The 27118-nt window shown below is 44.2% G+C and overlaps 1 protein-coding gene across 1 annotated transcript in view; it reads right to left on the reverse strand.

Moving 5' to 3' along the window:
* APBA1 (amyloid beta (A4) precursor protein-binding, family A, member 1) overlaps positions 1 to 19167 on the reverse strand; it is a 110519-nt gene extending 91352 nt beyond the window's left edge. Inside the window, exon 1 of the mRNA XM_015405881.1 lies at positions 18995 to 19167. The gene's annotated coding sequence lies outside the window, so the exon portion shown is untranslated. The remainder of the gene's footprint in view (positions 1 to 18994) is intronic.
* Positions 19168 to 27118: the final 7951 nt, after the last annotated feature.

A 27118-nucleotide genomic window follows, 5' to 3' on the forward strand; every position in this document is an offset into this window, starting at 1 on the left:
CTGGAAGTTTCCAACCTGGAGTTGGCAACCCTATGTCCTTTCCAGGCAACCATCAGCATACCTTTATCTGCCTGTCTGTCTTCAGGTTTACATCCCCCCCCCCGCCTCTGCCTAGGGAAAGGGCAGTCTTTCCCTGCAGTGGGAACCAAAAACAGTTGACATCATTCTCATTTCCCCCATATGATCCTGTGAGGTATGTTAAGGCTGAAAGTCTGTGATTGGTCCATAATCCCCCAGGCAGGTTTTATAACATGAACCTGGGACCTGCATACCATCCTCTGAAGCGCTCTCAGGTACATATCTGTGGCAGTAATGGGGTGACTGCTGGTACCTTTTCCTATCATTTTTTTGCCTTGTGGTATTCTGCTTGTGGTGTGATCTGTCTTTTTTGTGGTGTGGCATGGTTGTGTTATTGGGTTTGTTTCTTTTGCAGGGGAAGTGATATGTTGTGAGTAAGGACATATTTTACCTCAGAATACACCGGGTCGCATATGCAACTGAGAGTTCCAACTGTCTCGTGGGGGGGGGGAGTTTGAGGTGCGGAATGGAGTCCAATCAGCTACCATATGCAAATGACCTTGAAATGCTGGCCCAATCAGAGAAGAGTGGCCTAGGCTGCAGTGGGTGGGAGAAAACTCAGGCAACACAGCCAGTAGATAAGAGACACCTTGTGATTGACACATCACAGAGTGAATGGAACACATGACACATGGAGTGAATGGAATCTTGCAAGACAAAAACGCTTTTATTATACAGGAGAGAGGAGAGATATCTCCAGTACCTTGTGTTACATTTTATGGCACTCATGGCCCAGCCTGACAAGGTGACATTTATGTCAGAACCGGCCCTCGTAACAAATTAGTTCAACACCTCTGATCTACCCCATGATTCAATTTTTACTTGCAGGAGTTTTTAACCGGGGGGGGGGGGGGGCATTCAAATATGCAATGACTTCCCTGACTTCTGAAGTGGTACAAACCAAGGAAGACTATTCCACATAGTTTTTCTGAGTATTTAAAGTTAGCTTTAGGTTATTCTTGCCTGTGTCTCAAGTTTGCAATCACAAACAAGTGGAGAAATCTTAACTTGTGGCTGTACTTAGGCTGAATATATCAAATACACTTTCCTTTTACCAGTTTTCACTTCAGCAATTTGATGCCATTGTTTAAAAGCACAATATCAGCTGCTATGCAGAAGCTGTTGTAATGCTTCTACTGCTTGCCTATTCATCACTTTAGAAATGCTAATGCACTCCATGCTAGTGTAGCATCTCTTAGGCCCATTATGCACAGGTGCTTTTCCTTGCTTTCATCATGCATGTCCACTGAGTTTTCTTTGTCACTCTGCATTGACTTCCCTTCTGTCAGTGCTCAATTCGCTTTCTGGGTGCTGTTTTTCCAGGTTTCCCGTGAATGCTTTTGTGACGATTTTCCCCTTGTTTCGTTTCCAAGTTAAAGGTAATTCAAAAATGTAGAAGATTCCCTCAAATTTTCCCCCTGCCCTTCTGCTGCCCCTTGAAGGTCACTCCCCACCCACATAAAGGTTGTTCCACCCACTCTGCACTTTCCAACATCCCCCCTCCCCCTTCATCGGTGTACAAAGCTCCATTTCCCCCTCTTTTTAAAATTTAACTTTTTTGACGAGTGGCATGAGTCTGGTGATATGAGACTATTGCTAGATTCAGATCACTGAATAAAAACATAAAAACCACATTGGGGAGCTTAAAAGGAGCTTCGGGAAGTTTAGTTCCCTGTTGGTATTAACTTGAAAGGGGGATTGGAGAGGAGGCAAACAGCAACATCCCCAATGCAAAAAGAAGAAGAGGATTTCAGTGCTGCATGCAAACAAAATAAAGGGGGATCATCAGTGCAGAATGAAATTGACATGAGACGTAAAGACAGACAGACACTGGGATGGGAAGCCTAAAGCTTTGAAGACGGTTTTCCCTGTAATGCTTTAGTGGACAGAGGGGGGCATTTTGGCAGTCTCTGGAAGCCTAACTTTAAAATGGTGGCTGAGCTACATGGACCTTCTGCGACCCACTGAATTTAAGAATTGGGATTGATCCTTTTTGAGGAAGAGTACAATCTGCACAGGACATGCTTTAAAAAACTGCCAAGATCACAACTAGTGTTGTGTAATTAGAGAATCACAAATTAGAGAATCACAAAGAGAAAACCAAATCTGCAAGGAAGGAAGGCCAGGAAATTAGCATTCCTATGCAGTTGTGCTAGGGAATCAGCAAAAATACCCCCTCTTTTTAAAACCAAAATAAAAATAGCAAACCCAAAATCTCTCCCCTCTCCCCCCTTAAAAGAGGCCAGCCATTCAAACCCCTCCAAAGCCCTGGCAAACAGGCAGGCCTTGCAGCACCTCTTGAAGATCTCCAAAAGGGGCCCCACCTCACCTCTTCTGAGAGCCCATTCCAGAGAGCCAGAGCTATGATGGAAAATATTCGCACCCTCAGGCTCTTAACCCACTCTGAAAAAGACATCACTCCATCTAGGACAAGTGGATTCAGTCCCTCTAGAATCTCAGCCTTCCCAACCAGCACTACCTCTGCCTAGTCTAGACTCAGCTTCTAAATTGTATGATACTCCATCTCAGGGAGTACGGTCAGACGGCGTGCTGAGAGCAGGTTAAACTGCTCTGGTTCTGACCGGATTATATTTGATCGGGATAATCGCGATCACACTTACCTCCCTTATCCCGCTTTACCGCGCAGTCGCAGCACTCCCCGCTGTCTACACTACCAATGCGCGGGGCGTGCGTAGGCGGTCTTTAAATTTTTTTCTCAGTTTGTGCATGTGCATAGGCGCTCATCCATAGAATGGGGGGGCTATCATGGCGCATGCGCAGAACCACCAGGGCGAATCAATCCAACCCCTCCAACAAAAGACTTCCCTTTAAATGTTTGACCCAAAAATGGCCTCCGTGAGATCCCGAACTCATCTAAATGCTAAAACAAGTGACAGTTTAAATGTCAGTTTTCTAAACGCGGTAGCGGAGCGCCACCTATGTGCACACCGCCAACGCATTAAAAATGGCGAGCGAAAAGCAGAAGCCTCAGGCAGCTTTCGAGCGGGGAGGGGGTTTAAACTGGAAGTGGCTTGACACCGGAGGAGCGATCATACAGAGGAAAAACGCAGCTTTAAACGGGAGAGCTGAGAAAACACCACTTTGGGACGTGGTAACAAAATACTCCGGATTAAAGCGGTTTTGAGCCAGAAACCAATGGCTGGGGATGGGAGGCAGATGTTGACTGTGTGATCATCCAGATAAAATCCGTTGCTGAACCATCACGACACCAGATCAAACGGTGCGTCTGAACGCACCCTGGGTGTTACTACTACTGTTCTGTTCTTGTGATCCTGAAAATCCTTCTGCCTTTCTTAAATGATATTTACTGTCCTTAAAATAGGAGAAAAAATAATTTTTCTGTCTAGACAAGTCATTGAGGACACATGTGAAGCTAATGGTAATTCTGAATAATGGAGGGGGGTTAGAAAGATTGTTTAGCCATATACAGCTTATGCTGTCCTCACATTAATCAGCTGCTCTTTTTCTAAAGCAGAAATAGTAATGTATACTGGAGAGCTAATTACATCTTACTCAGTAGAATTAAAAAGCAGAAATCTTATAATGGAGTATACAAAGCATTGATGAAACTGTTATAAACATTGGATTCCTAGCTGGGTAACATAAATCATTCCCATCTGTAGCTGCTGCTGGTGGGATTAGCACTTGGAACTGACCTAACTTTTATATTGGTTGCTTCATCACTTTAAAATTAAAATATATTGAAAGTAATATGGGATCTGAGGATGTGCAGCAAGACAAAGCAATGCTTCTCCTATATTTCATGACCTTCAAAATGGCCTGGCCGTAGGGTTGCAGACCTCCTCTGGCGGAGGCAGGGGTCCCCTGCCGCCAGGCCCTACCCCCAGCCGCTGATCAGCAGGCCAACGAGGGGGACTTACCAGGAGAAAGGAGAAGGCCTAGGCCTCATGGCTGGTGCTGCACAGGAAGTGATGTTGGCCACTGTCTTGACAGAGTGTTGGACTGGATGGGCCATTGGCCTGATCCAACACTGGCTTCCTCTTATGTTCTTATCTATGTGACCCCTTGGTATTTAGGCAAAAAGTCTATGGTGGAAGCTGGTTTTACCATTGAGTTTTTGCCCAAATATCAGACTGTCACCCAGATGTCGCTGGCATGATGACAACACTTCTTGTGCACCACCAGTCATGAAGCCTAGGCCTTCTCCTATCTCCTCATAAGTCCCCCCCATCTCCCACTGGTTGACAAGAGGGTCATGGCAAGCCTACCTGGCTGTGAAAGAAGGGTAAAAGACTCGACTAAAACCAAATTACTTGTATGTGTATTCTTTTAGTTAGCATTTATTCTCATGTGATCACTTTGATGTAGTGGTTAAGTGTGTGGACTCTAATCTGGGAGAACCGGGTTTGATTCCCCAGTCCTCCACTTGCAGCTGCTGGATGACCTTGAGCAAGCCATAGTTCTGTCAGAGCTGTTCCCTCCAGGACAGTTCTCTCAGAGCTCTCTCAGCACCGCCTACCTCACAGGGTGTTTGTTGTGGGGAGGGAAAGAGAAAGGAGTTTGTAAGCGGCTCTGAGACTCTGAGTGAAGGGCAGGGTATAAATCCAATCTCCCCCTCCTCTTCTTCTTATATAAGAAAGTATCATTATGTATAAGTTTTTTGTTCTAAGAAATTTGTATGGTTTAGTCCCTTGGCCAGCTTGTAGATGAGCTTGTTCTTTCTGCCACTTGGGTTGGACACAAATAATAGCTTCAAGAGGTAGAAGTAGTTGACAAAGAGGTATTAGAGTACAAATGTCACCAGACATCAAGTTCTGCCAGTTATGGTGATAGGAGATATAATATACAATCTACAAGACACTTCCTGGGCACACCACGCATACAGAAAGCTATGAGCCTGGACATCTTTGCTATAGGCTACTGGAAATCTGACAGACATTTGCAAACACTGCCTGCAGGTTCTCAAAACCCTCTCCTTTTAACTGATGTCTCCAACATCTTATTAAATTATACTTCCAAATATTTCCATTTCTGCATGTATATTCCTGGTCTCATGCTCACGTACAACAACATCTGTAACCTCATTACATAATTCTGCTAGAGACATACATTTTTTCTTATGGGAATAGTCAGAACTTAGTGATGCAGTATGTGAAAGCAACTATACAAATAAGGGAGAGAACAGACTTTCAGTGATCTCTTTGTTTGTCTCTTTCTCTGAATTCTGTACCTGACTACCAGATGCAGGATCAGTTCAACTCACAAGATCAGGAATAGAACGCTGTGACAGCCAGGTGCTTTCTCAGTTCTCCACCTATCCCACCGTCACACCTTCCAGCGGCCGTGATCAAGCTGATTTTAGTTATGGTGCAGCTTGCAAGTGATCAGTAAAATCAATGTTAATAAATACCTATGCTGGATTATGTGCTGCTATTACAGAGGAAGCCTGGGAAGTAGAATAAGAATCTGAGTTAATTTCTACTACTTCCTCCCTCCCCTTCTCCTGGAGTGATTCACACCAACATCTTGTCATAACTCACACACAAATTTATTATCTCTTCTCTAGAAGGGCTCGATGCTTAGTGGTTTAGTGGATAGGTTTGGTGTAGTGGTTAAGTGTCCGGACTCTAATCTGGGAGAACCGGGTTTGATTCCCCACTCCTCCACTTGCACCTGCTGATGTGACCTTGGGTCAGTCGCAAGCTCTGGCACAGCTGTCCCTGAAAAAGAGCAGTTTGTGTCAAAGTTCTCTCAGCCCCACCCATCTCACAGGGTGTCTGTTGTGGGGAGGGGAAGGGAAAGGAGTTTGTAAGCCGCTCTGAGACTCCTTCGGGTAGTGAAGGGCGGGGTATAAATCCAATCTCTTCTTCTTCTTCTTCTAGGTGGTTTGGTGGGTAAAACTAGGAATGTAACAAGTTATTGGTAATTAACAGCAAGGGACAACAGAACTCTGCTTTAAAACAGTTACGGTTTCACGCACCCACAGCTTTACTGAACTAACAGGGTGTTTCTGTAAGAGAGAGAGAGAATAATTTCATTTGGAACTCTTCCTTAAACCCAAAAATCATAGTCTACTGAAATAAGGTTAGCTTGTCTCTTGGGAAGATTTCTCACAGTCCCCTCACAAGCTACTATTTCCCTAAGGTACTGCTCTCTTCCTGCCTCTTGACAGGCCCCTGAGCTTTATGTATCTTTATTACTATAGATGACTGATTTATTTTCCTTCACTGGTCAAAGCCTAACTACCTCACTAATCTCCTGGCAGTTTCCTCTGTGTCTCTGCTGCTTCCCCAAATCCTATCTTAGGTGATGAAAATAGCCCCCCGATTCCTGCCCCTCTATCTTCCTGTATGTAGGGCTTGAGGAAATTGTTTTTCACTGTATCTGAGGAACTGTGCTTGCATACGAAAGCCTATACCTTGACTAAAACTTTGTTGGTCTTAAAGGTGCTACTGGACTCAAACTTTGTCCTGGGATGATGCAAGACTTTCCCTGTCCACTTTAACACTCCTCACCCACTTCCAGATGCCATTTATTATCTGCCTACTCCCCCTGTAGGCAGGAATCTGCTGGGGTACCTGGAGGGTGGCACTAGAAGACCTTCATCATAAATGCACTGATGGTATTTCGTAACACCCACAGGGTGTGTTCAGACGGGGGCTTTACAACGGTTAGGGTGCCGGTTCCAACCGGTGTACTTACGGGCATTCAGACAGCGAACATCTGCCTCCCGTCCCTAACCGTTGTAAATCCTTTTAAACCGTTGCACTCTGCCACTAGGTCCGAAGTGGTGGTAAACAGAGTGCAACGGTTGAAAACAGTGCACCCCGGCGTCTGATTGCTCTCCTCCGTTGCGCAGCCACTTCCGTCGGAAGCCTGAGGCTTCCGGCTTTCCCCCGCCATTTTTTTAAAAAAACTAGGCGATATGCACTCAGGCGAAGCTTCGCCCTGAGCATTTGTTAAAATAAAAAAAAGCCCTTACTTTACCGTCCCGGAGGAGTCTGGGACTTAAGCGAGGCCAGGTTGGGCTTTAAACTTTAAAGGTATTTGCTTACCTTTAAAGTTTAAATGTAAGGGGGGGGGTTGAGCATGCACAAAAATTGCCATTCTCTGAATGGCTGCCTGTGCGCATGCTCAAACAGTCCTTTAAAAAAAGCAAACGCCTCCGGGCGTCCACCGGAGGGCTCTGCAGACAGGAGGGTGAGTCTGATCGCGTTTCTGCCAGCATAAACACCCCGTCTGAACGCACCCACAGTGTGATAGCAACCTACCTATTCTAAATACCACAAAACCTCCAGACCAGTCTCTTCCATCTTGCTCTCATTGCATTCTGGGATACTGTCCAGAAATACATGAACATACAACTAATAAAGTAGGTTTGGAATAAATAATTATATATAGTGCTGAAGACCATGAAGGGGACAGATTTCACAGACAATTATGGATTACTGTAATGCTTGAAAGTATAGCAAAATTCTCTATGATTTTAAAGAAAATGCTGTTTGGCAAAGCACAAAAACATAGGAACACCCACCATATCTTATCAGAAAGTACTGAACTAGCCAACATCATAATTTCAAAGGCATATAGAAGGAGTAGCTGCTGTTTGGGGCATTATTATAGTGCCAAGCCAGAACTGCCTAAACTGTTACTTCCCTAAGAGTAATTTTAGATGGCACGAAAGTAGTTCAGATTAAACTTCCCTAAGAGAAACAGACAGAGACCTGAATGTTGGGCCACGTATCTGCCTTACACAGGGAGTGAGCTGGGAAATTGCACAAAGTAGCTTGCTTATAAAGACACAAATCAATTTTGCTGGAACCATATCAGTATGAAGCAGTACACTTTGATAATACATTTACTATTTAAGAGTACAAACTAAACTTCCACATAATTATATTTAATTATAATTATGAAGATCCTTTTAAAATTCTGCTTTAGAATAAGCCAGAAGAGCCCTTTTAACACAATCAATTTGTCAAGCTAGCAACACAAGATAAACTCAATGATTCAATGACTTTTTTTTCCTTCTTCATTTCTAATGCATTGTTCCAAACTAATCAGATAACCTATCTAGGACTCTTATTAATAAAAGTTACAGGGCTAACCAAAAAAGGGCTCAGATTTTTCCTTTGGTGAAAAATAAATGTCAGCCTGGTATTTTTCTCTCTCACTTACACATTTCTCTGTGCAGATTTCTCAGTTACCCCAATTCTGACAAGCTATATCATAATATCAAATTGTCATGGAATACTTAAAGCCAGTAAGAATGTACATTTGTGTATGTTTCTCACAGCAATTCTATTTACCAGAGAGGACCATGTAAATGAACATAATTCAATGAATGCAAACTCAGTGATAAATATTGTGTTTTGCTCCACTAAAATTTTCAGTACCAGGACAGGTGCTTCCAAGCATTACAGTTGAAACGAAAACCACTATTAGATTTTCATTCTGAAAGAAGTATATATATTTGCAGGCCTCATCAGCAACATACAGCCTGGAATAAGAATGCTGCTCTTTAGTGGCAACTGCAGAAAAATGCCTTTGTTACTGCTCTGAGCAGCTGGCTTATGCTAATCAATAAGTTGAAGCAAAAAATAGATCATTTGTTTTCAATCACTACTACTACAGGGCTTCATGCATGTAAAATCCATGTTATGGTACTTTTAGAAGCAATTTCATAATCTTCTTGGTCATTATGAAATCTTCAAGGGCTGTAAGAGGATACACATACACTATTAAAGATCTGACTTGCACAAAATAGCAAGGATGATTTGTTACTATTTTGTTCCAACACTGCACTTACGCAGATGAATGTTCTAGGGCTAAGTTACCTAAGTCACACCCCTTCTTTTTTACAGATAGGCAACAGAAGCAGACTGGGTAATGACCCAATGAATCCCACTGAGACCATAACTACCAACATCAGGTCATGTTCACGTTTCTACCTGCTAGATTATAATGGCATCCCACAATTTCCTTTCAACAGGTCACACTATGCTTGGTTCCAACAGAAACAGCCCACAGGTTGAAGGCAACAATAATGAACCATGCAGACACTGAACAGTGTCATTTACCCCTATTGACTCTGTTCAGAACGCCATCATGTAGATATTCCTGGCTGGTAAACTACACTACCCTCAATACTCACCACAGTAAGGTGAAGAGGCAGATAAAAATAAAATCACAGAAGAAAAACATTCTAGATCCAATTTCTTTAATTTAAAGAGAGCTTCATTAAGAAGACAGAAAGTTACCAGGCGAGACATGAATGCTTTATAGCTCATTCCCAATCATCTGATTTTTATAGTAAACTCAACTGTGCTTGGAGGCAAAATTCTGAATTTGCACACTCTCTCCATCTCTTAAATTAGTGTTCACCTCCCGTGGACACATGAATCAGCCTCATACTTGAATCAGACCACTGGTCCATCAAAATCAGTATTGTCTATTCAGATTTCAAGTGGCTATCCAGGGTTTCAAGCTGAGGTCTTTCACATCACCTATGACCTGGATTTTCACTGGAGATGCCAGGGATTGACCCTGGGACTCTCTGCATGCCAAGCAGAGGCTCTACCACTGAGCCACAGCCCTTCCCCCTCTCTTCCCCCTCTCTTTGCCTTTAGTAACAGTGATGGTGGTACAGTGTGGGAATTCCTTATGTTCAGTTTCCAGTAATGTCCAAAAGTCCACATTAACTCTCTACATTTCCACTATAGAAGGTTAACGTGATAGCTTATGGCCATATGCTAAAAGATGCCAGAATTGACTGGCCATTTAAAGTATGAAAGTGATGCTTTTCCACTGTTGCTTTCATTGACTTCAGAGAGAACAATTCTTGCTCAATGTGGTGCTGCCTATCAGATAAGATCACAGAGTTGAGGCGCAGAGTGCCAATGGTAAGCTACAAAAAAGTTAGAATTATAACCCACCAATCAAGATGGAGAAAAATGCCACTCTCTCGTGTTTTCCTATGGATCTCGGGCAAGTAAAACTTGAAGATTCCAAATGCCCAGGACAAAACTGAAATACATCCCTGGCCTAAGCCCTATTTACACACTATGCTGGATGCATTTGTACACACCTGTATTTCATTGAAGCTAGGTTGCCTTGCCTGCACATAAACTAAAAGAGCACATCAGCAACCTACAATGCAGGCCCGTACTGCACTGGCATTTTTCTATTGCATGCAGACTGGACAAGGGATTGGTTTAAATATGACACATGGAACATCACACAGCTGAGTTATTCTATTTCACACCTGTACGATAGGAATTGGGCCACTGTTACAATAAAATGTTTGTGTGTGTATGTGTATTGTTCTCATCCATTTATGTTAAGCACATTAAGCATCCATTTATGTTAAGCATTAAAAGCATGGTGGTGAATGACAAGAGGATTTCCTGCCCCTTTTCCCAGTCAATTCATGGTCACTCAGAACCAAGAATCAATTCTGTTGCAAACAGAAAAACAGAAAAGGAGCCACACTAGACAAGGACAGCTAAACAAGGGCCAGAACTGTGGGTGATACACTTTACTGCAGGCTGGGATACTTCTGCTTCCTATAAAAATAAAGTTACTACTGAGGGGAACTCTGCATGAGCACTGGTGAAGGACACTGGCTTAAACTACATGTTACATGAGAGTTCAGTGCTTGTTACCCACTTTTTAAAAAGCCAAGATCACCCTTGAGGCAGAGGAAGGGCAGGACAGACATAGGTCACTTTCCCCTCCAATTATTTTTCAGATTAAAGGTACCCTCTTCCAGGTGCTTTTTCACTCTCAGTGGGAAGATACAGGACTTTATCTTTTTCCCGTACAATTTGAGCAGGGAATTTTGAGCTAAAAATGACTAGAAGGGAAAGATGCTCTCAATCCACTCGTCTTGCACAGTCTTACTTTGGATCTTTTTTTTTAAAAAGGAGGCAAAACCCCTACATATCCTGAGGCGACATTAAAGATCTCCAAGTTTCTTTTTGTGTAGCCAAGTGCTGAGGGTGGAAGATGAGGCAGGAAATACATCTACAATGTCAAGTTTCAACAGCATACCATTACAAAAATCAAAAAGCTGACATTAAGTTACTATATGTAAGAACAACATTGTATGGAACCTTGACAGTAAGGAAGTCCCAGGACAGTAATCATCACAATAGGCAGGCCTGCTTTCAATCAAAATTTAGCTAGAACAAATACCTTCTCTTGAAGGTCAGGCAAACAGACATTTCTTTATTTCTTTTAAAAGATACCAAAAATCAGATAGCCAGCTGACACCGCTCAAGAAAAATCAAAAGCTGAATTAAATCTGCAAAGACTGTTCTGTCAATGACTGCTTCAGCACTCCAAAGAACAACACTTGCCAGTTAACCTTGACAACTAGGGAACTGCTATTTAAATCCTTGAGACAGTTATGCCAATAGTGGATTTCAGCAACAGCTCACATGTTAAAATCCGGGGACTATCCCAGCATCCACCACTGAAGCCACTGAAGACGAATGTGGTGCCCTTACCAGAAGGCAACAGAAAGCGGCAAATTCGCTGCTTGGGGCCACAGCTGCTGCTCGGTACAGGCACATAGCTACTGAGCAGCACAGGGAACATGGCATCAGTAAGTGACATCATCACTTTTCACTCATGCCAGGTTGATGGAAAACCTATCAATATAACCCTCATTCAAGTTTATGTCCCAACTACAGAGGCGGATGAGAAAAACATTGAAAGCTTTTATGCAAGCGTCCAGGAAGAAACTGATCCCACACCTAAACAAGATGAGCTGATAATCATGGGTTACTGGAAGGCAAAAAGTATGAAACAAAGCAAAATCAAATATTGTTGGAAGATTTGGGCTAGGAACATGAAAGGAAGCAGGAGAACAGCTCATAGAATTCTGTGAAGACAACAGTTTGTTCATTGCAAACACAAGCAACCAAACAGATGGCTGGATATGTGGACATCATTTGACGGCCATAATAGAAATCAAGTAGATTATATCATTGGAAGCAGAACATGGAGAAGCTCTATTCTCTCTGCTAAAACAAGACCAGGAACTGATTGTGATAAAGATCATGAATTGTTAATATAAAAAATAGAGTAAAGCTGAATACAAAATACAATCTAAGCAGCATTCCTGAAGAGTTTGAAAACCATGTAAATAACAGATCTGCGTTACTAAAGCTGCGATCAGACAAGCTGTTTGATCCAATGTTGTTGCTGTTGCCCTGCAGGTTTAAAATGCAAGTTCAGACAACAACACCTGTCTCCCATTCACCAGTCGTTGGCACTGCGTTCTCACCCATCTTCAAGTCGGAGTTATTTGATACCAGGGAAAGTTGGGTCTTTTCAGATGTCAGCAGTTTCACCCTGCATTTCTAGATGTCTGATCAATCCATTGCGCTCTCAAGCCATTTGGGAAGTGTGACTGCACACTTCCAACTTCGTACTATTTTTAAAAATTCTGTTAGCGATGTGTACGTAAGTGGATCTTCGCCTCAGGGTTGTGAATCACTGCTTGTGCATTTCTGCACCCAAACATTCTGCCAGGATCAGTAGCCCCCAGGGGAGTTGTTTCTGAGCGACAAATCCCCCCCCCCAAAAAAACCCTTCTCTCCTGTTTCTTGGGGTTGGAAAGCTGGTCAAAATAGTCCCTAGTCAGGTTCCCATACTGGCAAAGAACTTGGGGAAGCCGGGATCCCTAATTCAGGGAGACTTGGGTAAAGCTGGAAAAATTTAAAAATCCAGGTGGCCTTGCTTCTGAGCAAACTTGGGCTGAATATCTGCCCCAAAAGTGTGTTCAGGGCCTTTTGGGCATGGACCTTGGCTAAAGTGGGGGATGGATGTTAACCAGACTACAGAGATCAGTTCCCCTGGAGAAAATGAATGCTTTGGAAGGTGAACTGTATGGCATTGTCCCTGTCCTCCCCAGGCTCCATCCCCAAATCTCCCATTTTCCTGCCTGGAGTTCACAAACCTACACCCCACCTCACTTTCCCCCATGCAAGCTGTTTCCTGCTTCTGAGTTGCTGTTTGGGAGCATCTGACTGACCTAAGAGTAAATGTACTGAAGTCCATGGGGCTACTTTCATGTAAATCTGCATTACAAGGAAGAGAGACAAAGCAGAAGAGGCTGAGAGGGGCCGCAGTACTTGGTGGAGGGATCGTGGAGCTGTCAAAATGGAGCGGTGTTTCAAATGAGCGCTTGTCTGCATTAATGAAAGACATTTTTTTAAAGGATGCTGCCCAACCGCCCGTTCCGTGGTTACTGCACAGCAGTAATCTGAATGGTCAACCCCTGAGTGAGTGCGTGGTGAGGCAGGTTAAGGGTGGCACGTTTGAACAACCATCTCCGGAACAAATAACACAGAATAAAATAGAGGCTCGGCTAAGCCTGTCATCTGACTGCAGCCTAAGTTCAAGTGAATGTAAACCAGAAGAACTATGGCTTGAAACCAGAGATCCTATCTAGGAAGAATGCATAATATGTGCAAATACTATTCCTGTAGCCAAAAAAAAAAAAAGCCTCAACAGATGACTGATAAAATTCATAAAATTGCTAAAGACAGACAATAAGAAAAAGTAAAAGGTGACAGAAACAGAATCAAAAGCCTAGATGCAGCATTCCAGGGACTCACATGTAGAGACAAAGAGAAATATTATAATAACCAGTGTAAAGAAATAAAAGGGGGCAACAAAAAAGGAAGAATACGAGATCTTTTCCACAAAATCCAAAAAATCAAAGAGAAATTTAAATCATGGTTAGGCATGCTGAAAGATCAACATGGAAATACATTAACTAAACAGAACACAATAAGGAAAAAAATGAGAACAATACACTGAAGAAATGTACAAAATGGACGAAAGCATAACAGATTCCTTCCAAGAATCATCTTTTAAAGAAGAACCTACAGTTTTAGAAAGTGAAGTAAGAGCTGCACTGAGAACAATTAAGAGAAAAAAGTGACCCAAGAGTAGATGGGATCTCAGTAAAGATATTCCAAGCCACAGAAACTAAATCCATCAAAATCTTAACAAAGTTGTGCCACAAATATGGAAAACAAAACAATGACCCATAGACTGGAAATGCTCAGTTTACATCCCAATTCCGAAAAGGGAAAAAGGGGAAGTCAAAGACTCCAGCAACTATCAGACCACCGCATTAATTTCTCATGCGAGTAAAGTGATGCTCAAAATCTTACAACAAAGGGTGTTACCACATATGAATAAGAAAAGCTGGATTCAGAAAAGGAGGAGGCACTAGAGATCATATTGCAAATTTACGTTAGTTACTGGAGCATACGAGAGAATTTCAGAAGAAACAGCTTCTGACTGTGTGGATCTTGAAAAGCTATGGTTGGCTTTAAAGGAAATGGGTGTCCCACAGCACTTGATGGTTTTGATGCAGAATTTATACTCCGGACAAGAGGCCACTGTTAGGACAGATTATGGAGAAACAGAACGGTTTCCAATGGCAAAGCTGTCAGACAAGGATGCATTTTATCTCCCTGTCTCTTCAATTTGTATGAAGAACACATCATAAGGAAAGATGGATTAGATTTAGATGAAAGTGGAAGGAACATTAACAATTTGAGATATGCAGACAACACCACGTTATAGGCACAAAACAGTGAAGACTTGAAACAACTACAGATGAAGGTTGAAGCAGAAAGTGCCAACACAGGATTACAGCTGAACATCTAGCAGACAAAAGTAATGACTACTGGGGAATTACACAACTTGTCAATGAAGAAACTGAAATTATTTAAGATTTTATATTCCTTGGCTCAGTCATCAACCAAAAGGGAGACTTCGCCCAGAAGTCAAGCAATTGAAACTGGGGAAGACAGCCATGAAAAAGCTAGAAAAGATCCTTAAGCATAAGGATGTGTTGCTGATGACCAAGATCAAGTTAATTCATGCCATAATATTCCCCATTACGAAGTATGGGTGTGAAAGTTAGAGAATGAAGAAACCTGACAGGAAGAGACTTGATTCCTTTGAAATGTGGTGTTGGAGGAGAGTTTTACGGATACCATGGACTGTCAAAAAGACAAATAAGTGGGTCCAAGCCTGAACTCTCCCTAAAAACTAAAATAGCTAAACTGAGGCTGTCGTACTTTGGTCACATTATCAGAAGACAAGAGTCATTGGAAAATACAATAATGCTAGGGAAAGTTGAAGGCAGCAGGAAAAGAGGAAGGACCAATAGGAGATGGGTTGACTCAATAAAGGAAGCCACAGCCCTCTATTTACAAGATCTAAGAATGCTTGCTAACAGGATGTTTTAGAGAACATTAATTAATAGGGTCTCCATAAGTTGGAATCGACTTGACAGCATTTCACACACACACACACACACACGTTTCACTAGTCACTCAGTAGCTATTTGCCTGCCATGACCATAGAAGCTCCACTGCCACTTCCTGTCACCCACCAGTAATGGCACTGCCTTCCTTTCCCCCGTTGCCTCCCCCCATGACCTACCACGAGAGGATTTTATTGTTTTTTACTGATGTTGTTTTCAGTTGTGAACCATTCTCACAACTCAAGCTATGGAGCAGCATACAAGTTAAAAAATAAGTATACCATTCTATACAACTGTTTCTTTAGAATGACTTGAAAATACAGACTAAAGGCCATAACAAAGAAACTTGTGCCCAACAATCACTGTGGGTGCAAATGTCATCAGTAATCAAACGGGTGATATCTGTAAAAGGAGGGTATGTATGATAAATATTTTAAGTAGACAAATATATTTTAACATTTAATTGGAAAACGAGTCAAATTAGAAATGAGTCAAATTTAGACACCATCTTTAAATGCATCTATTTGGTTTCAATGAATCTTATTTCAAGGAAGTGTGCTTAGAATCTCAGTCTTAGAAACATTTATTTTTCAAGCAACAGAATTCATTTAGTCTTAGATGACTATGAAGTTTAAATAAATCATTGTAATCTGAGAAAACACATTTCTGCTTTTTATAAAATGCACTCTCTTCCTTAGAATACACTTCCCCTGGCAATCTTTTAGTTCCTATCTAACAGGTCAAACTATTAATATATTCTTCTCTAGCTTTCTAAAATGCTAGATTTTACATCTGGTAGAAGACAAAACAACAGTCAAAATGCATTACTGCTATTTTAAATCAAGCCAAATGCATTAGTGCAAAACCAGAACATAGCTGCGAGCCAGGGTAATTACAAAAGAGGTTCAATAATTCTGTGAACTACAGAATTCATATGTACCACAACTACTGTTCCTTAGAAAATCAGTTCAAATCCAAAGCTTATATCCCCTTTTAATTCAGATTACTATAACCTATATTCAGCCATTTTGTACAGCAAATACAACAGAATTCTTTCAACTTTATTCTTTGCCACAACTGATACCGTCCTCACAATCATCTTGTGAACAAGGGTAGCCTGAGAGAGAGAAAGCTAGAGCAGGTAGCTCACACCATTCTTTGAGCATTATGGGGATTGAAACTAGGCTCTCTTCACATAAAAACCCAACTCCCTGCTAGGATATGCAAGCCTTTTAAACTGAGTGATAAAAATACAGAAGAAACTTTTCTCATCACTCCATCCATATACGAGGAACAGCTTCTCTGGCCAAATTTCTGTTTGTCATTCTGATTAAAGCACAAGGGCCCATCCATTAAAAAAGTTTGTCACTATACTGACAGCTAGCTATTTATGTTTGAAATGTATAAGCAGAAATGCTCTTGAAATAACATGAAAGAGGAAACAGAATAAATGTGGCACAGGCATACATGGAAAATGTAAAAATGATATATGCCTGTACTACATTTATTTTCAGGATACTATTAGCTCCTATCTGTGCTTTAAAACATGCTGACAGCAGGCCTTTAAATAGTGATTAATAGCTATAGAATTATTGCTCTTCCAGAACAATATACAAAAGCATATGTGGGAATTAAATTGCAATCAAATATCTGCAGTTACTCTCAGTCAGAACAAGGGGATTCCTTGGATGCAACTGTCCTTATTTTCACATGCAGTCCAATCCAACTCATGATTTACTACAAAGTAAGCCCCACTGTGTGCACAGGGCTGGAACCTCAATATGTGTGCACAGGATTGGAACCTCAATATGTTTAGGAATTGAGGTTATGTGAACCCAACCCTGTACTAAAAGGAACAAAACAATGCCATCAGATCTATCCTTGATACCTGAAGTCCCTGAAATGATTTTCAGGTTTAAGACAAAAGGTGAAATGTTCTCTATTTTTTTTTTAAATCACACTAAAGCTAAACATCACATGCACATACATATCTGTATTTCACAGCCTCTAATGACTATGACAGTACGTTATATATGTGCTTCACAAAGAATGACAGGCACAGCCTGCATGCACTGGAAAAGGTTTCTCTTTTTGACAGCAGTGCAGTAAACATAAGGCAGTGACTCAGATACTGTCCAGATTATTGTTAGACTGGATCTCTGAAATATAATAAAAGAAATGTCTAAATATGGATGGATGGCAGTACACATCCATACCTTGAGGCATACCTCCAGGATGGAAATAAGCTGCTATCCTCAAGGTTATAAATGACTGCCACATGGTCTGATCTGGTCTACTGCCCAACACTGAATTCATTCCCACCTAATTAGCAGAAGGGATGGAGCCTTTTTATTAATAATAATGATTATTGTATGGTATTGTGTGTAGTATAGCCAGGAGAGCCAAAGACTGTCTGGCAGCCTTAAGTTCTAGCTCATTTTATTTATTCTTTGTAATATGCACTGTTGGTTTTAAGCTGAGGTGCTCTATAAACATTATTAGAAATCTTAACTGCCACGAATAAAAGATAACCCAATGCATTCTTCCTAATAAACCACAGAGGTGATGGGAATCAATCTCTCAGTTACAGCTGAAGTACTTGAGTGAAACGTCATAACCACCTCCATAGTTCACAAATGAAACCCGGATGGTGTTTAAGTTGACAGGGTGAATACTGATGCAAGCTTTAAGGAACAAAGCAGGTCAAGACACCTCAGTTCCCCAGGACTGGTAGATATCAACAGCAGCAGGTTCCCTCTCCCAGCAAACAAGTTGGGACACAAGCCCGGGGCTATAGTAGCACGCAAGGGGCGGTCGACATGCCATCAGGAAGGGGACCGACAGCGCCCCCTTCAGGATGTGATTTGTCTTCGCCCCCACCCCCGTCCCATTTACCATGTGTACCCTGTTGCGATTTGCCACTCCCCACCTCTGTGCCCTGAAATCCATCCCGAATCCTGCATTGTGAGCTCCAGCAACAACCCTGAGCGCTCTAATTGGTTTCATAGGAATAATCCTTCCCGATAAACATGCACGTCATTAACTGCCTCCATCTCTGCATGCAGAGAGACTTCAGAGCATCACTTGTGCGTCTGTGCCTTGCCTTCCATCGCAGTCCTAAGACCCATCCATCCGCCTCTCTTCTCGCTCAGCCTTTCAGATGACCCCACCTCCCAGCAAAAATATACCTCTCCAGGGATGCAGCCATCACACGTTCCTGCCACTGCACATTAAAGCTTGAGTCCGGAGGCTTCCACTACATTTCCCCCTCCTAGTCGCAGCATCTAACTGGATGGAAGAAAAGCCTGCGGGTGCACTGAGAAGGAAAAATTGTGTGAAGACCCCACTTTATACAGATCACACAGGTTGGACTACACACACACACACACACACACACACACAATGCCGCGCACGCACCCGACTGCAACACACACACACGCATCTAACCCAGGCACAGCCCACCTGCAAGCCCCCGTGTCTGTGGCAAGCCTTTGCACCATCCATCATCCGCATCAATCGCCCCCAGCTTTCCCCCCGGACTCCCTCGCTCCTCCCTTGATTCACAGAGCCACCAGCTCAGCCCAGCCGATCCCATCCCCCTCAGCCCCAGCGAGAGAGGAGCCGCCTCGGGAGTACCTTTTGCTCGGGGCTTGTGCGCCAACCCCACTCACTGCGCACAACAGCAACAGCAGGTCTGACACGGATGCGGATGGCAGCAGCTGCGCGCTGGTGGGCAGGAAACCTGGGGAGACGCCGCTTTCACTTCAGCCGCTAGCCCGGCCTCCCGCTCCACCATCTTCCTCCTCCCTCTCCGCTCACTCCACCCGAGCTCTGCTCCGCAGCCACCCGCGGCGGCGCCTCTTCCTGCCCCCGCCTCTGACTCCTCCCTCAACCCGCCTCCGAGGCTCTCCGCGTGATTTCGGTGGGGGTAGCCGGGCCAGTTGCCGAGCTGTCTCTGTTCGGCCGCCTGCCCGTGAAGCGGAGAGGAAACGACAGGGCCTGGGTAGGTTTTAGTGGAGGCCACCGGCTAACTAAGTGCTTTTCTCAAGCCGCAAAGCATAGCTGCTGCAGGCGTCCCCCTGTCCCTGCCCATTACTGTCTGTGCGCCATTGTCTCCTAGGCGAGGCCAGCGAACACAGCCGCTAGAAGAAGAAGGCCCGCTGCGGACATGAACATCTTAGGGAGCGAGCAAATGCAGGCGAGAGCAGCCTCCTCCTCCTCCACAGCCCACCTAGCCGTTCCACGCATTCAGAAAGCTTGCTGGCATGGCTTGCAAGGAGAACGGCGCTGTCTTCTGATTAAAGTTTAGCCAAGCCGCGGTTTTTCCCACCTTTGGGTCCCGGCCCTTAATACATCTGAGATAATGATAAAGGAAAGTGATTATTGGAACATGAGCAAAAGGCACTTTGTTTAGCAAACGGTAAAGCACAAGCTGCCCTGTTTTTTTTCCAGTAAGCACCTGCGTGCTAGGCTGACTGTTGGTAGCGCCGCTGCTTGTTGAATTCTTGCCTGTTTGCTGTAAAGTGACTTACTCATTTCATAATCCTGCACTTTTCCTCCAAGACACAGTAGATGTAAATACTGAACGATCAAGAAATCGTTGTTGCAAGTAAGATGTGAATTCACCTACTTTTACAAGTGCTATATCTTATCCAAAATATCATAATTAAAATAGTAAGCAGAACCATTTCGAAAAATAACTCAGAAGCTAGCCAGGTGCTGCTTTTCAAAACAGCTTACCAGGGACAGAAAGAATATTCTGTTATTCAAGTTGACAGACTCATGATGATCAATTGTCATTAGTTTTAAAAAAATATAACATTAAAGGTTAACAGAGACCACATAGGAGGGGTGTTACATGTCAAATGCAAAAGAGATCTCACATTCTGGTCTGCAGTATCTTTGCTTTTTATAATTTGCAAGCATTATTTCTTTCCATTCAAAGTTGTGGGTAAACCTTACCTTGATTCAAATTTGGTAATGCAATCCAGGGCTGAATAAAATTGGTGCAGGAATAGAAGTAAGTCCACCAATTGTTCATCTCTGATCTACACACTTCCCAAAACATAAGAACGAGAACTCAACCTGTATGTATTTTACTAGACTGCTGTCTAAAGTAATCCCTCTGCAGAAGGCCCCAATCCACTGGGAAAAGTGCAACTAACCTGTCCTTATTAAATTTCTCTAGATCAGCCATTCCAGCCCAAAGCAGAATAGAGTTGTCCCTCATTCTCAGATCTATTCATTTAAAACACAGTTTACAATGTACACACAGTAAATTGTTTTTTAATCTGGAATAATGATAAGAAGATAATGGGATACTTTCAGTCAATCATCAGTGTTAAGAGGATTTTGCAATCTTCATTTAGAGACTGTGACAGAGGTAAAATCTTGCTAGGTACCCTACTTGATAATTATCCATAATTTTAACAACCCAGGTTTATTGCTTGTTCTCATGCTTGTTCTCAGCATAACATTTTAAAGACATTTCATAAATGACAGTGGTTTCATCACAGCAACTATACAGAGCAAACCTCTGGGAAATGAACTGCTCTGGTCTGAGATCCAGGTGTGTATATAATACATATATAGAGAGAAAGCACATGCATGCTCCTTCACAAAGACAGGGTTTTTTTTAAAGGTCAGAAAGCTCAAGAACTGCCAAAGATAGAAATGACTGCTTATGCCATCTGAAAGACAGAAATACCAGCTTTCAAATGTCATAAAGCATTAATATGTATTGGTATGTGAAATATTTACTATATAGGAAGCCTGTGGAAAATGGTCCTCATATAATTTCAGAACTAATTAAATATTTCATCATTCATCTCCAACAAAGCAAAAATTATTTTAAAGCAATTCTTATGGTATAACATGAGCAATGTTCCCTCTAAGCTGTGGAGTCTTGTGAGCAAAAAAATCTGCTTTGTGAGCTACTGGCATTAAAGTTGTGAGCGAGCGGTTTGGCTTCTGCATAAATCAGTTTGCTCTGGAGTCCTCCTTTCTGAGCTAAGGCAAAAATGTGTGAGCCAGAGGCTAGAAAACTGTGAGCCAGCTCACACCAACTCAGCTTAGAGGGAACACTGAACATGAGTCTACTATATATCAGGTACTTCACTGTATACTTTATTTTTTTGACAGTATGTGTTACTGTAAGGTGGGCTTCAGATTGCTGAACTATTTTTGCTGTCATCTCTTCATATGACAAAAACCACATGTCATGCCCCCATATATAAGAACGAGAAAAAAGGTAACTAAGCAAAGAATGGGTTGATTTATACCTCTGTATTCTAGAATCAAAAGTTTTACAGGGAACAATTTCAGTGTTCAATATTTGAGAACACAAAGCCCACAAAATATGAAAAAAGGTGTATTACTAACACTCAGTCCTGAATCTGGACTTTAACATTCAGTTCAACATATTACTATCAAGTGCACCAGCTTATCCCCTGAATCTACCTGGAAACCCTTTGACCGTGTAAACAATATGAGAAAGCTGTCCTGGCTTCCTTAAGTCACCAAATTATGAATATTGTAAGTTATAGCTGCATTCACAGGAACACCAGAAACATATTTACATGCTGATGAGATGTTCATTCAGGAAAGTGCACCTTCTGCATTGTTGACATCCTGTTTAGATGTAGGAAAATAGGTCTGTGGCGCAGCCTCCTTTGGAATACTGTGTACAGTTCTGGTCATCGTATCTCCAAAAGGATATTGCAGAGCTGGCAAAAGTTTAGAGGAGGGCCAACAAGATGGTTAGGGTGTTGGAGCAGCTTACGTAGGATGAAAAGCTGAAGAGTCTTGGACTTTTCAGTTTTAAAAAGACGATTAAGGGAGGACATGATAGAAGTTTTTAAAATTATGCATGGGGTGGAGAGAATTGACAAAGAGTAATTTTTCTTCCTCTCCCACAATACCAGATGTTGAGGGCATCCAATGAAACTAATGGGCAGTAGGTTCAGGATGGACAAAAGGAAATGCTACTTTATACAGAGAGTGATTCAAATGTGGAATTCACTCCCAGAGGATGTAGTGATGGCCACAGGAATAAACAGCTTTAAAAGGGGAATAGATAGATTCATGAAGGATAAGTCTATCAATGGTTACTAGCCATGATGACTGAGGAGAACCTCCACATTCAGAGGCACTAAGCCTCTGAATCCCAGAGCCAGGATTCAACATCGGGGAAGGCCTCGGCCTCTATGCCCTGTTGTTGGCCATTCACAGGTGCTGATTGGCCACTGTGTGAAACAGGATGCTGGACTAGATGGACCACTGGTCTGATCCAGCAGGGCTCATCTTATGTTCTTATTTCCTTTAGTGGCTGAGGAAAGAAGCTGTGTGTCAGTGGTTTTCCTATAATGGACATCAAGTGCTTATCAGTCTGCTCCTTACAAGATTTTAGTCACCAGAAGAGACAAAGGTCAAGAGTACAAGTGACCGCCTTTAACGACACCCAAGAACCTGCCAATATCTATAATTCATAGCTGTGTTGGCTGAAGAACCTTAAGGTGCCCTGGGGACCGGATGTGGGGTAGTGGAATAGCCACTTAGTAGAATTGACTCTGCCAGATTTCTGTTTGTATATTTGTAAATAAAGCATGTATTGAAAAAACACTCTTAAGTTTCCAGTATTCTCGCCTCCAAAGTGCAGACAGCACTTCTCAGACCTCACTGGCTCTAGAACTTCTTACCACTCAAAGTAAGAAGAACAACAACAGTGTTCTTACCTATCTGCTAATTTCCATTCCTTTACCTCTACAGAAAATAATATTGCCAATTTAAAAGATATGTCTGTAACCACGAGGACTAGAGTTTTATTTTATAGCAAAAATAACAGCAGAAATGCTGAGGATTTTGCAAGTCTTTGGGCCCTACATAAATATGCCTTAGAAGCTGGAGACTAGTTCTATGACATTCAGCTCTAGGGATGGACATGAACCGGCTCACAAAGTAAAGTTTTTCATGAATTTTGGCTGGCTTGGGGTTCATGAGGCAATGTTTGTAGAAGGGTGTCCAACACGAACATTTCACGAACTCTGGTGTTCTTCATGGGGGTTTGTGAATGAATTCATTCCCAGACAGACTGTCTTCACTCAAACTGTTTACAAAACTCTAAGGCGGCGGGGGGGGGGGGATTCTCCAGCTTGGAAACACCAATAGGAGCCCTCCAAACCTTAACAAACTCTGCTGGCTACTAATAACGGAGTTCCCGTTCTGCTCTATAGGAGCAGAATGCTAGATACACACTCAGCTCAGCTCCACAGCCGCTCCTCTCTTGACTGTTCACAGTTACACAGAGGAGCACGGAACTTGTTAAAAACTGAGTAGCAGAGTACATTCCCTTATGACTGGGGTTTTGGTGTTAGGTGGACTCAGGGCTCTCAGCCACCCTGTCTCTGCTCATGCCAAGCAGAGGGGCTTAGCTAGTGGGTTCCTCAACCGAGGACCCACATTTTGATTGTGATTCCTGCTCTGTCTTTCTGCTCATGCCGAGCAGAGGGGCTTAGCTAGAAGGGTCCTCAATTTGAGGATCCACATTTTATACCATCCTGCTGGGGTTTGGAGGTGTTAGGTAGACTCAAGGCTTTGAGCCACTCTGTCTTTCTGCTCATGCCGAGCAGAGGGGCTTAGCTAGAAGGGTCCTCAATTTGAGGATCCACATTTTATACCCTCTCACCCCTCCTGATTGTGAACCAACCCCTATGTGCCACAAGGGGGAAAGTGTGAGCAAAGGGTCCTTGTGAGGGGAAGACGTCCTCCAGCCTGGCTCCTGGGCACCAAACCCATCCTTCCAGCACACTGGAGCTCACCTCTAGCAGGGCATCACCAGAGGTCTTGAAGCCTCCTTCCCCTGATCTGTTTCTGGGGCTCTCCGCAGAGGACAAAGAGTTGCTAGCACTGCCAAAACCAGCTGTTGATAACACTCTTTGGAGAAGTCTCTGACGGCAGTGATTCGGAGGGGGGTCTCATCCGCTTTCACACAACTCCCTGTTGCTGCTCCTGCCTCCAGTACTCCCTTCCGTGCCCCTTCCAATCTAGTGCCAGAAAGCAACTGTCCCTTCTGGGGTGTTATTTCCAGCCCACACTTTGGAAACAGTTCTATACCCTCCCCAGTTACCCCTATGTGGCAGAGTGCCAGGAGTGTCACACCCACATCTGGAGGGGCACAACCTCCCAACACTTGTCCTCCTCTGTCCTTCACAGGCACCTGTAAAGGGTGCACCCCACTATGTTGCTGCCAGAACAAATAGTGGTGGCCAGTGGGAGGAAGAAGAGACCCACTCCCTCTCAGCAGGGAGAAGCAGGAGGCCCCTCCAAGAAAGGCTCCACACACTCAGGGTACCATGGGTGATGGGATATCAAGGCAGGCCACCCTCCAAGAGGTCATTCCTATGAGGATGCCAACAGTGCCATCCAGAAGAGCTATGTGGAGGGCCCAGGAAGCAGTCACTCGCCTCATTGGTGAGGTGATTGCTGTGGATGACCAGCCCTTCTCCCTCATGGAGGACGTAGTCTTTTGCCAGCTGCCGCAACACCTGGCTCCCTGGTACTCCATCCCCTCACCACAGACCATGAGCCAACGAGTCTTGCGCACCATGCACCACTCCACAGTGGTGATGGTCAAGGGTGAGCTCTCCAGAGGGCATGGCAAAATTGTGCACTTCATGGTAGGCCTCTGGAGCAGCCAGCAGCTCGGCTACCTCTCCCTCACTGCCCACTGGTGGCAACTGGAGGATCTATCTGTTCAGACTCTGGGGCATGGACAGTCCTACAACTGGGCTACAAAGTGGTACTGCTTCATGTGCAGGAAATGGATGCAGACCACATGGCACAAAACATCACCACCATGATACAGAGTAGCCTGAGGGAGTGGGTGGGTGGCAGCAACATCATCCGTGGCTACACGGTCATGGATACCTGTGCCAACATGGCAGCAGTGGTGAAAGCAGCATGCCTGAAGGGCATTGTCTGCCTGGCGCACATGCTTCGCCTGGTATTAAAGGATGCCCTGGGACTGGGGTGCACTGCCAGGGACATGTCACCCTTGAGATGCGGGCCTTGCTAGAGACCTGCTGCCCACCTCTCATGCAGCATCAAGTCTGCCCATCTGCAGCGGGAGGAGCCTGATCACCAGCTCAACCTGAACTTACCCAACCACTGGAACTCCACCTATGCCATGATTGCCCTTTTGGTGGAGCAGAAGAGTGCAGTGCAAGATGTCATCTCCTCCATGACCATCCTGCATGGGGAAGAGGAACTCAGCATCAGCTCCAGTGACTAGCTGACCCACTCCCAAATTGTGCATGCCTTCAAACCCTTCCAGGATACCATTGATGTGCTCTGCGCCCATACAGCCAGCCTGGGACAAGTCATCCCCTGATTTGAGGGCTGGACTGGGCACTGGTCTCTGCACTGCAGCTAGGCCCCAAGGGGACACCTGTTCTATGGGTCAGGGCCTTGGCAGAGAGGTGGCAGGTGGGCATCAGTACAGGCTGGCCTGTATGTGTGACCCCTGGATAAAAGGCAGCATTGCTTTCTGGAACGCAGAGCTTGTGCAATGTAAGCGTGAGCTCTGAAAAGAAGTGCAGAGGCTACAGGCCAGCAGAGGTGGCCAGAGGGAACAGTGCAGATGTGGCCGGAAGGAACAGCGGGTGGAAGAGGCGGGGGGGGGAGAGCTGCAGCTCAACACCTCTGCCTCAAAGAGCCCAACCTGGGAGAAGCCTTGCTACTGGTTGTCAGTGGTGAACTGGGAGGTCAGCAGCAGCAGGGCTGCCAGGAGTGACATGGTGGAGGATTTGGCAGAGGTGAGGGTGAGGGAGTACCTCAGCAAGTCCCCTGAGCCCATCTCTGGTAATGCAAGGCTGCCATCTGGCCTGACCTCTCTTGTGTGGCCATGAGTCTCCTCCTCTCCTGCCCTCCCACCAGTGTCCAGAGCAGGCGGGGGTTCTCTCACCTGGGAGATATTCTTTGCTCCCACTGCTCCTGCTGGGACCCAGCCAGTGAGGAGGAGTTGGCCTTCCTCAAGGTTAACCTCACCCTGCTGGGCTACTCCTCTCTGGACCTCACAGGCCTCTTGTTCTCCCCTATTCCTCCTCTCTAGGTGATCTGGCCCTTGGCTCTTGTGTGGGAGGATGGCCACCTCTGTTGGGTGGGGGTGGGCTCCCTCACCCAATATGTACCTCATTAAATAACATCTACCTCATGATCACTTGACATGGAAAACTCTGGTTTCCACTTGTCTAGTGGAGCTGGGGTGCCTGCCAAGCTGTTGTGGGGTAACTTTGACAAGCCCCTGCCAAATCACTGGGGATGTCTGTCTTTCTGTCCTTCAGAACCTACCTTTGGAGACTTGGGGAGGGGCTGCGAACATAGGGGGGATGCTTGTCTTTGCTTCCAGTGTCTGACTGGGCAGGGGTCTCCCCAGGTGTCCCTGTGAGTTTGGTGTCACTGGCTTGTTCCTGAGGCATTTTATAGACTCCTGTAACTGCATCTGTCTTTTCCAGAAAGAACACAGGGGAAACCTTTTTTGGGCGGCCCATAACTGGGACCCCAGAAATGTAATCTGCCCTCAACTTGGAGAGATTGTAAAGGAGCGGTGATGTTCCCTGTGTGTTTGGTGTGTTTAGCTTGCAGGGGGTCCATTCTATACACTTTTGAACCTGTGCCTGACATTTCCCCAAAAAAGCTCTTTCCTGGCTTGACCTTAGCCCTGTTGGGTTTGCACTGCCACAGTGGCACTGGTTCTGGTGGGCT

Source organism: Gekko japonicus, unplaced genomic scaffold (genome assembly GCF_001447785.1).
Source record: "Gekko japonicus isolate JY-2015 unplaced genomic scaffold, Gekko_japonicus_V1.1 scaffold1507, whole genome shotgun sequence".
In the NCBI taxonomy this organism is placed as follows: Eukaryota; Metazoa; Chordata; class Lepidosauria; order Squamata; family Gekkonidae; genus Gekko; species Gekko japonicus.